We start from the raw sequence: 10608 nt of genomic DNA on the forward strand, positions 1-10608 counted from the left end.
AAAAGGAATAATCGTGTCACGGGGCTTTAATGTGTATAAAGGCGATAGGTGGGAGAGCTACGTTGAATGAATGACGGGAAAAGGAGTCGAATGGGACAATATACAATATACAATGGGACAATACAAAGAGTACATCTAAATCAATACGTAGAAGAAATGCAGTGAATATAAAATAGCATGGAAATATGTGTGTGAATACATGTACAATGTTTTTGGTGTACATAAATTATTCCAATGAAATACTTAGGAGGATCACGTTGGATATAAAGCGCAAGAACTACGTTGTGCCTATAAAAGAATGCATACGGCACACCATGGAACCTACAGTCATTACAAGGATATTAATCCAATCCCACCAACAATCCTATCTGACAACCTAGGCGAAATGGAGTAAATTCTTCAAAGACACAACGTGCTAAGAGCCACGCAAGACGATGTAGCAAATGCGCAAAGGCCTAGATGTATTAGAGATAATGAGTCCGTAATTAAAACCCTTCCAAAGGAGAACACGCAAGGCCAGGATAGTTTCACCGGAAAATCGTACCAAATACGGAAGGAAGAAATTATACCAATTCTCTACAATCTCTTCCAGAAGACAGAAGCGCAGGAAATACTTCCGAAGCCACTCTACGAGGCCAGCGTTACCCTAACACCAAAACCAAACAGACACAGTGTAAGAAAGCTACAGACCGCTCTCTCTCGCCAACACAGATGCAAAAGTCCTCAAGAAAATTTTATCAAATCGAGGGGGATCCCCGGGCGGCTCAGCGATTTGGCACCTGCCTTCGGCCCGGGGCGTGGTCCTGGGGTCTCGGGATCGAGTCCCTCGTCGGGCGCCTTGCATGGAGCCTGCTTCTCCCTCTAACTGGGTCTCTGCCTCTCTTTCTCTCTCTCTCTCTCTCTCTGTCTCTCATGAATAAATAAATAAAAATCTTTAAGAAAAAGAAACTATTATCAAATCAAATCCAATAACGTATCCGACGAACTACGCATCACTACGAAGTGAAATTTATCCCATGCGTGCAAGGATGGCGCAACGTGTGAAGATCAGTTAACATGCTCTATCACATCAATAGGCTAAAAAAGACAAATTATATAATCTGATCAAGATACCAGAAAAGGGTTTGGCATAATTCAACCCCTACTCTCGATCGAAACGTGCTCAGCAAACTAGGACTAGAAGGTAACTTCCTAAGCTCGATAAGGAACATCTGTAAAGCAATCGACGGTTAACATTCCTACTGAATGGTGAGAAATTAAAAGCTTCCCTGTTAAGATCGGGAACTCGCAAGGAGGGGATCCCTGAGTGGCTCAGCGGTTTGGCGCCTGCCTTTGCCCAGGGTGTGACCCTGGAGTCCGGGGATCGAGTCCCACGTCGGGCTCCCTGCGTGGAGCCTGCTTCTCCCTCTGCCTGGTCTGTGTCTCTCATAGGTAAATACATAAAATCTTTTTTTACAAAAGTAAAATAATTTACTTTTTTCTAATTTTTTTTAAATTTCTATTTATTTATGATAGTCACACAGAGAGAGAGAGAGAAAAGCAGAGACATAGGCAGAGGGAGAAGCAGGCTCCATGCACCGGGGGCCCGACGTGGGATTCGATCCCGGGTCTCCAGGATCACGCGCCCCGGGCCAAAGGCAGGCGCTAAACCGCTGCGCCACCCAGGGATCCCAAAAGTAAAATAATTTAAACAGAGAGGCTTTGAGGGACAAATCGACATACAGATTACAATTCAGGAAACAATAGAAGGTTCACAAACATACCTCGTCCAGAAGACCAAATCAGCAGGCAGGTGTCATCTAACACGTGATGCTGGGGAAAAAAGCAAAAATCCTGTCAGCTTTTCACAGCAAAATTATTCTTAGGCGGATAAGAAGAGGTAAATATAAGACAGGAAACTTTTTAAAGATATTCTATTGACAATACACACTCAAGACGAAGGGAAACCTCTGCATCAAACAGGCAACGGAAGGGATCACACGTCAAACCTGGTGCGTACCGACCTATGAATAAAGAGGCAATTGAAGACACATCTGCCATCTGTATAACAAAACACTAATATCCTATTAATTGTAAAAGCTCATTATAAAGGGTTAAAATATCCAAGCCATGAGGATACAAAAACAAAGCGAACCAAAAGGATGACAAGACAATTCTCAGAGAGGGAGGAACAGAATGACTTGTTAGTCAACTATGAAAAAACTCAGGGCGGTTAATAAAGAAACGTGCATCGAAAGAAACTACCACTTTCCCCGATGCAGACAGCAGGGCGGTACGGGGAGGTCCGACCCCGGGGGAGGAGGTCGACCCATACACCTTCCCACCCACACTGGCCAAGATCCTAGAGCCTTCGTGCTGAGGGACCCGTCGCAAAGCCTCTGGGATAAACTCGCGCACGTGTGCTTTGTGTTCTACAAATACACACATGGTCGTAGTGACAGACGATGTCACCGTCACAGAGGAACGTACACTGGGCCGCCCCGCAGCACCGGGTCTGCGGTCGCCGCACCCCCACAGCGGCACTGCCCCACGGGGTATCCCGAACCCCAAGTGGCTGTTGAGCACACTCAACGGGGGGAGGGTGTAGGTGTCAAGTGCACGCGGAATTAGGAAAACACCGTGACTGGAATGCAAAATACCTCGTTAATACTCTTACTGACTATACACGGCCCAACGATCATATGTGGGATAGGACTGGGTTCAGTAGAACGGATGGAAATTATTTTGTCCCTTTTTTTTTTTTTTTTTTTCTTGGCTCCCTTAGTAAGTTCCCAAAGAGTTTCTCCTGCACGTTTTCGTGGTGAGTTCATTCCGGAGTGTGTCATGGGCTTTACCGTCCCGGGACACGGGGCCCTGCTGACCCTTACTAGTTACCGCTTTATTTAGGGAGGCTCTTAGCTTTGTACTTCCACGGGGCCACTTTGCTGAGTGCTCTTATTTGTAATGTTCTCCAGTAGGATCACCGTGTGTTGTCAGGCAGGCAGTCATAGCATCCTGAAATGATGATTACTGTACCTCCTTCTGTTAGATATTTCTACTTACGTCTTTTTTCCGTGCCTGGTTTAATTTTCTACTTGACACGATAATCGCGTGGAATCATAGTGGTCATACGCAGTATGTGTGTTTTGCTCCAGACTTCAATGGAGATGCTCCTCCTGCTCTTTGGATTCTGAACTGTTGGTAGAAATACGTAATGTAAAGTAAGAATTCCCCTCGTCTGACTATATCAATGTTTTTTTCCTTTTTATAAAGCAAAAAGGACATTCGATCTTGTTGGAGGCTTCTGTAACGTCTGTGGAGAAATGATCACGTGGTTCTTCACTTTAGATCGATTAAAATGGTGTACGATTTCCACAGATTTTCTAACACGGAACCATCCTTACACTCCCCAATCAATCCCTCTTGGTCACGTTTTATTTTTTTATCGAGGCGTAGCTGACGTACAGTACTATGTTAGTTTCCGATGCACGGCACAGGGATTCAACAGTTTTATACGTAGGAGGCGACCACCAGGATGGGTCTAGCTACCACCTGTCACCACGCAAAGTTGTTAAGATACAACTGACTGGGATCCCTGGGTGGCTCAGCGGTTCGGCGCCTGCCTTTGGCTCAGGGCCCGATCATGGAGCCCCCGGGTCGAGTCCCACGCCGGGCTCCCGGTGCATGGAGCCGGCTGCTCCCTCTGCCTGTGTCTCTGCCTCTCTCTCTCTCTCTCTCTGTCTATCATGAATAAATAAATAAAATATTTAAAAAGTATATAATTGAGTACATTCCCTATGGTGTACATTGCATCCCTGGGTCTTATTTATTTTAAAACTGGAAGTTTTGTACCTCTTAATCTCCTTCCCCTATTTTACTTATCCTCCCACTCGCTGGTGGTCTGTGAAGCACCAGATCGTTCTCTGTATCCTAAGTGTTTGTGCTTTATTTCGTTTTTTTACATTCCACATACAAGTGAAATCGTACGATATCTGTGTTTCTCTGTGCGAGTTATTTCACGTAGCAGAAGACCCTCTAGGTCCATCCATGTTGCTGCAAATGGAAAAAGATCTCATCCTACTTTTTAAGGTTTTATGTTTGTACTCATGAGAGACACAGAGACAGAGGCAGAGACGCAGGCAGGGGGAGAAGCAGGCTCCGTGCAGGGAGCCGGACGCGGGACTCGATCCCGGGACCCGGGATCACGACCTGAGCCACCCAGGCGGCCCTCATTCTTTTGTGATGGCTGAGTAACATATGTGTGTGTGTGTGTGTGTGTGTGTGTGTGTGTGAGTGAGAGAGAGAGAGAGAGAGAGAGAGAGAGAGGGAGAGAGAGGGAGCTCTTTACCCACTCATGTCTTGGTGGACACTGAGGCTCTTTCCATGCCTTGGCTGTTATTGTGAACAGTGCTCCGGTGAACACAGGAGGGCACAGATCTATCTGAATTAGTGGCTTCTTTTAAGAGTTTGTTTTTTCAGTCATCTTGACACCCAGTGTGGGGGCTTGAACCCACAGGCTCGAGATCCAGAGTTGCACATTCCGCCAGCGCAGCCAGCCAGGTGCCCCTGATTTAGTGCCCTTACTGTCTTCCCTAAGTACACAGAGGTGGAATGGCTGGATCCTACGGTGGTTCTACTTGTAATTTCTTGAGGACTCTCCATGCTGTTTTCCACAGCCGCTGTGCCATTTGGCATCCCCCCCGCCCCCATATCTCAAGGATTTAAATGAGCTACTACATCCTGTTTGGCATAATTCCATTTAGCAGTTGCGCACCGATAGTCGTAAGAATCATTCATAGCTTCATCGTCTGTGCTCTCTCCAGGGGCATCGATCCTCCATAAGCAGCATATGGAAGTTGTAACTCTTTTAATGCCGTGGACTACTTTAACATAGCACCGGAGTGGTCTGCGTCTTAAAGATTTGCTTGAATTGCCCTCTAAAGTCAGCTGACCTAGTACTTTTTTAGAAAGAAGACGTTATTTGTTCACTTGAGAGAGAGAACGCGAGCAGGAGGAGGAGCAGAGGGACAGGGAGACGCCGAGCTCCTGCTGAGCAGGGCGCCCGACTCAGGCCCCGGGATCGTGACCTGGGCGGAAGGCAGACGCTGAACCCCCTGAGCCGCCCAGGGGCCCCGACCCAGTACTTTTTACAGCAGCTGCTTTTGAACCACATTTCCTATTTCTTTTGTAACAACCGATGAGGGGGCGCCCGGTGGCCCGCTCGGTGAAGCCTCTGCCTTCAGCTCAGGGCCCGATCCCGGGTGTCCTGGGGTCGAGCCCCACGTCGGGCCCCGAGCTCGCTGGGGAGTCTGTTTCTCGCCCTTCCTCTGCCTTTCTCCCTGCTCATGCTCTCTCTCTCGCTTTCTCTCTCGAATAAATAAATAAAAGAAAATCATAAAATAATAGCATCAAACCAGTCTTTACTGTTTTACAGTTTCCCTTTCCTCGTGGCAGTGTCGGTCATTTATGCCTCCGCGGGAAGACAGACCTTTGACCGTTCCCCAATCGGATTGACATGCAGTCGAGTAACTACTGTCTGATTCCACACCAGTTCCTCTAACTCTGTGCTCGTCTACTGACTTTCTTGTCTTGTTGCGTGTATTGGGGCTTTCTTTCTCCCCTTTTGGATGCGTATCTTAGCTGACGGATCACCTTTTTTTTTTTTTTTTTTTTTTTAAGAACCACTTCTCAAATTTATCAGTTGTGTTATTTTCCTGATTAACTGACTCCTGCATTTATATTGCATGTTTCCTTCCCTAGTTATTCTTCAGCTTATTTCTGGCCTGTGTCCTCATGATTTGCAGTGGATACTTTATTCATTTTCATATTTTCTGGCTCATTCACACAAGTAGGTAAGGCTATACATGTTCTTCCTGTTTTTTTTTTTTTTTTAAGATTTTAATTATTTCTTCATGAGACACACAGAGAGAGGCAGAGACACAGGCAGAGGGAGGAGCAGACCCTTTGCGGGGAGCCCGATGCGGGACTCGATCCCGGGACCCCGGGATCACGCCCTCGCCTAAGGCAGACGTCCAACCTCTGAGCCACCCAGGTTCCCTCTTTGTACATTTACATACAGTTATACCTCGATTGCATGATAAAGTGGCTTTAAATGACACCTAAACTCCTCCACCCGGCTCCAAAATATGAGGCAACCAGGATATCTATAATACGACGCTCCACAGTCTTTCCACCTTCCCTCTCAATGAGCTTGATGATGTTGTTTCCACATTATCGGGCAAAATAACATTGACATTCTCCTTTATGATTATAATTCCTACACCTTTACTACTTTTCCTCTCCATACCGTTTTTTGGTGGCGTAACATTCATATAGAAAAGTGCACAAACCCTATACGTAGAGCTCTACATATCGCCACCGAACCCCGGCAGCAATCAAGAAACCAAACCATTCGAATCAATACCAGTACCCCAGGAGTCACCTGCGCCCCTTCCCCAGTAACTGCTCCCGCTCTGCTCCCAGAAGTGGCCAACCTGGCTTTTAATGACACCCGGCAAGTATTTTTGCTTGGTTTTGAAGGTTATAAAAATGCAGTTATATAGGATGGTTTCTCTAGTGCCTGGTCTCCTCTGCTCATGGTATGTCTCTAAGGCACATGTTTCCCGCTGCACATGGCTCTGGTTTTTACGTTTTCATTCATGTATGATATTCCATCACATGACTACACCACAGCTTTTTTCATCCATTCTAGTGCTTCTGGAGTTTTCATGTTTTTGACTATTATAAGTAACGTGTCTACGAATTTCATGTTTGAAAAATGTTATACACATGCAGATATGTACAGAGATGCAGTTCTGGTGAGACCGATGGAGGAGTTTTCAGGTTATTTTGTTCATGACTTCGCTGGAACCACAAGATCCCCCTATGACACATTTACCCAGCGCTCTAAATGACAGCACATCACACGGTTAGGGAACGAAGAACATTACTCTACCAGGTAGCAGAGGATACGGCCAAAAATGTGAAGATAGGTGGCTGCAGAGTTCATGCCCAGAATCCAACACAAGTCCCGAGTCCTCGTGGGAAGGTAGGGTTCGTTAGCCAGGACATCAGCAGTTGTGTCATAAGGGTCCACCCCGACCCAGAGACGTGACTGGAGAAAAAGGTTAAAATTAAGAGTCAGAAGCCAGAGTGGAACCAATCTGGAAAGAGTACGTAAAGAACAGTAGTGAAATTATTTGGGTCACTCAACTGAGAAGAAACAGAAAGCTGGTCTTGACCTTGCTTATTATCGAATACTAAATTCCCAAGAGAATCAGAGGTGTTTCAATCGGGGGGAGGATTAAAAGCATACAATTAAGTAGATAATATGAAACCATGAATATGAACACACTGATGGAGAACTTTTAGGTATAATACCAAAGCCAGAAGCCATGAATGAATAAAAGTATTCAGTATTTGATCATAAACAAATGATAAAAAATATATATATAAAAAAGTATATAAACACATGATAAATCTGTGGCAAAAAATATCACGAAAAAACAAAAAAACCCACAACGGGAATGACTGAAAAAGTTATGTGTAATCAACAACTGAACGGAGCATGATATAAAAAATCCAGAATCGGGGATCCCTGGGTGGCGCAGCGGTTTGGCGCCTGCCTTTGGCCCAGGGCGCGATCCTGGAGACCCGGGATCGAGTCCCACGTCGGGCTCCCGGTGCATGGAGCCTGCTTCTCCCTCTGCCTGTGTCTCTGCCTCTCTCTCTCTCTCTCTGTGACTATCATAAATAAATAAAAATAAAAAAAATAAAATATGGACTTATAAAAAAAAAAAATCCAGAATCCCTGCCTCCCCCCAAATCAATCTCCCTCTCTTTTGCAGAAAAATGTTGGCTTCTGGGCCGCCTCGGGGGCTCAGTGGTTGAGCGTCTGCCTTTGGCTCAGGTCTTGATCCCGGGGTCCTGGCGTGAGGTCCCACATCGCGATCCTCAATCCTCGCGGGGAGCCTGCTTCTCCCTCTCTATGCCTCTGCCTTTCCCTCTGTGTCTCTCAGGAAGAGATAAAATATTTGAGAAAAGAAAAACATTAGTCACGTTCTGCACCATAAGACACAACTTGAAATTTAAAAGAATAGAAACAGGGGATCCCAGGGGCTCAGCGGTTCAGCGCCTGCCTTCGGCCCGAGGCGTGATCCTGGAGTCCCGAGATCGAGTCCCACATCAGGCTCCCTGCATGGAGCCTGCTTCTCCCTCTCTATGCCTCTGCCTTTCTCTCTGTGTCTCTCAGGAATCAATAAAATATTTGAGGAAAAAAAAAAACACTTTAGTCACGATCCGCACCATAAAACAAAACGTAAATTTAAATTAATAGAAACGATAGGGTATGTGCTCTCAGACCATAACAGAATTAAACTACAAGTCAGTACAAAAAGAGAACAGTAAAAGTCCCACTATACTTGGAGATTTAATGTTATTGAAAAAACACAGGGATCGAAAAAAATCTCAAAAGAAATGCCGAGGTATTTTTAACTAAATGAAAATAAAAATACGACTTTTCAAAATTTGTAGAATGCAGCAAGATTGATGCCTAGAGAGAAATATATCTCATGGAATACATGCATTAAAAAGAAAGATCTAAGATCAATCTAAGTTTCCTCCTTAGGAAAGTAGGAAAAGAAGAGCAAATTATTTTTTTTAAGATTTAGTTATTTAATTATTCATGATAGAAAGAGAGCGAGAGAGGCAGAGACACAGGCAGAGGGAGAAGCAGGCTCCATGCAGGGAGCCCGACACGGGACTCGATCCCGGGACTCCAGGATCCCGCCCCGGGCCGAAGGCAGGCAACAAACCGCTGAGGCACCCAGGGATCCCCAAGAAGAGCAAATTAAATGCAAAGTAGGCAAAAGCCAAGAATTATAAGAATTAGAGGAGAGCTCAATGAAATTGAAAACAGAAAAGAGGAAAAACAAAAGCTGCTTCAAAGGATCAGTAAAGCCAGGCAAATAAGCCTCGGGAGAGGCAAACGAGGAAAAAAACGCTAAGTCTCTAGGTAGGCTAACAAAGATTTTTTAAAAAAGACACCAATTATTACCACTATGAGAAATGAAAGAGAAATGAAAGACTTCCACACTGTGAAGCTGCCGCTGCTACCCCACGAGGTGGGAGGGGGGCGGACAAGGTCAGCACCTTCTCTGCCCCCCCCCCCCTTGGAGCCCTTCAAGCCCCCCAGTGCCTGGTAGCACTGCTGCCAGCCCCAGTCGCTGCCATGTCACACACCCCCTCCACTGCCCCCCGGGGCAGAGTTTGCACAAAGTCCCCCCATAGTATAAGGGGAGCCACGTGAGGGGCAGGGGGGACGGGGAGGAGGTCTGTTCCCCCTGGTGGGGCTGGCGGGGTGTGTAGCTGCCCCCCACCTCTCCCTACTTCTCGCCCCTCAATAAAATGATCTTAAACCGCAAAAAATTAAAAATGAAAATGATTTTTAATATGCATACTTGATTGTTTATTAATATGGCTTGTTTTTATATATTGCTAACACATAATTATATAACATAAAAACAAACAGATTAATCACCTTAAAATATTTAACCACACAGACCTTTAAAGCAAAAGGAATAATCGTGTCACGGGGCTTTAATGTGTATAAAGGCGATAGGTGGGAGAGCTACGTTGAATGAATGACGGGAAAAGGAGTCGAATGGGATAATATACAATATACAATGGGACAATACAAAGAGTACATCTAAATCAATACGTAGAAGAAATGCAGTGAATATAAAATAGCATGGAAATATGTGTGTGAATACATGTACAATGTTTTTGGTGTACATAAATTATTCCAATGAAATACTTAGGAGGATCACGTTGGATATAAAGCGCAAGAACTACGTTGTGCCTATAAAAGAATGCATACGGCACACCATGGAACCTACAGTCATTACAAGGATATTAATCCAATCCCACCAACAATCCTATCTGACAACCTAGGCGAAATGGAGTAAATTCTTCAAAGACACAACGTGCTAAGAGCCACGCAAGACGATGTAGCAAATGCGCAAAGGCCTAGATGTATTAGAGATAATGAGTCCGTAATTAAAACCCTTCCAAAGGAGAACACGCAAGGCCAGGATAGTTTCACCGGAAAATCGTACCAAATACGGAAGGAAGAAATTATACCAATTCTCTACAATCTCTTCCAGAAGACAGAAGCGCAGGAAATACTTCCGAAGCCACTCTACGAGGCCAGCGTTACCCTAACACCAAAACCAAACAGACACAGTGTAAGAAAGCTACAGACCGCTCTCTCTCGCCAACACAGATGCAAAAGTCCTCAAGAAAATTTTATCAAATCGAGGGGGATCCCCGGGCGGCTCAGCGATTTGGCACCTGCCTTCGGCCCGGGGCGTGGTCCTGGGGTCTCGGGATCGAGTCCCTCGTCGGGCGCCTTGCATGGAGCCTGCTTCTCCCTCTAACTGGGTCTCTGCCTCTCTTTCTCTCTCTCTCTCTCTCTCTGTCTCTCATGAATAAATAAATAAAAATCTTTAAGAAAAAGAAACTATTATCAAATCAAATCCAATAACGTATCCGACGAACTACGCATCACTACGAAGTGAAATTTATCCCATGCGTGCAAGGATGGCGCAACGTGTGAAGATCAGTTAACAT

General features: G+C 45.4%; 1 long non-coding RNA gene across 1 annotated transcript; it reads right to left on the minus strand.

Annotated features, from left to right (window-relative positions):
* Positions 1 to 1674: 1674 nt before the first annotated feature.
* Positions 1675 to 7710, minus strand: LOC144308071 (uncharacterized). The gene is made up of 3 exons (XR_013374703.1): positions 6935 to 7710; positions 3043 to 3174; positions 1675 to 1812 (listed from the first exon to the last, which is right to left on the minus strand). It is a non-coding gene; the product is annotated as an uncharacterized LOC144308071 (long non-coding RNA).
* Positions 7711 to 10608: the final 2898 nt, after the last annotated feature.

This window comes from Canis aureus, chromosome X, assembly GCF_053574225.1.
Source record: "Canis aureus isolate CA01 chromosome X, VMU_Caureus_v.1.0, whole genome shotgun sequence".
Taxonomy (NCBI): domain Eukaryota; kingdom Metazoa; phylum Chordata; class Mammalia; order Carnivora; family Canidae; genus Canis; species Canis aureus.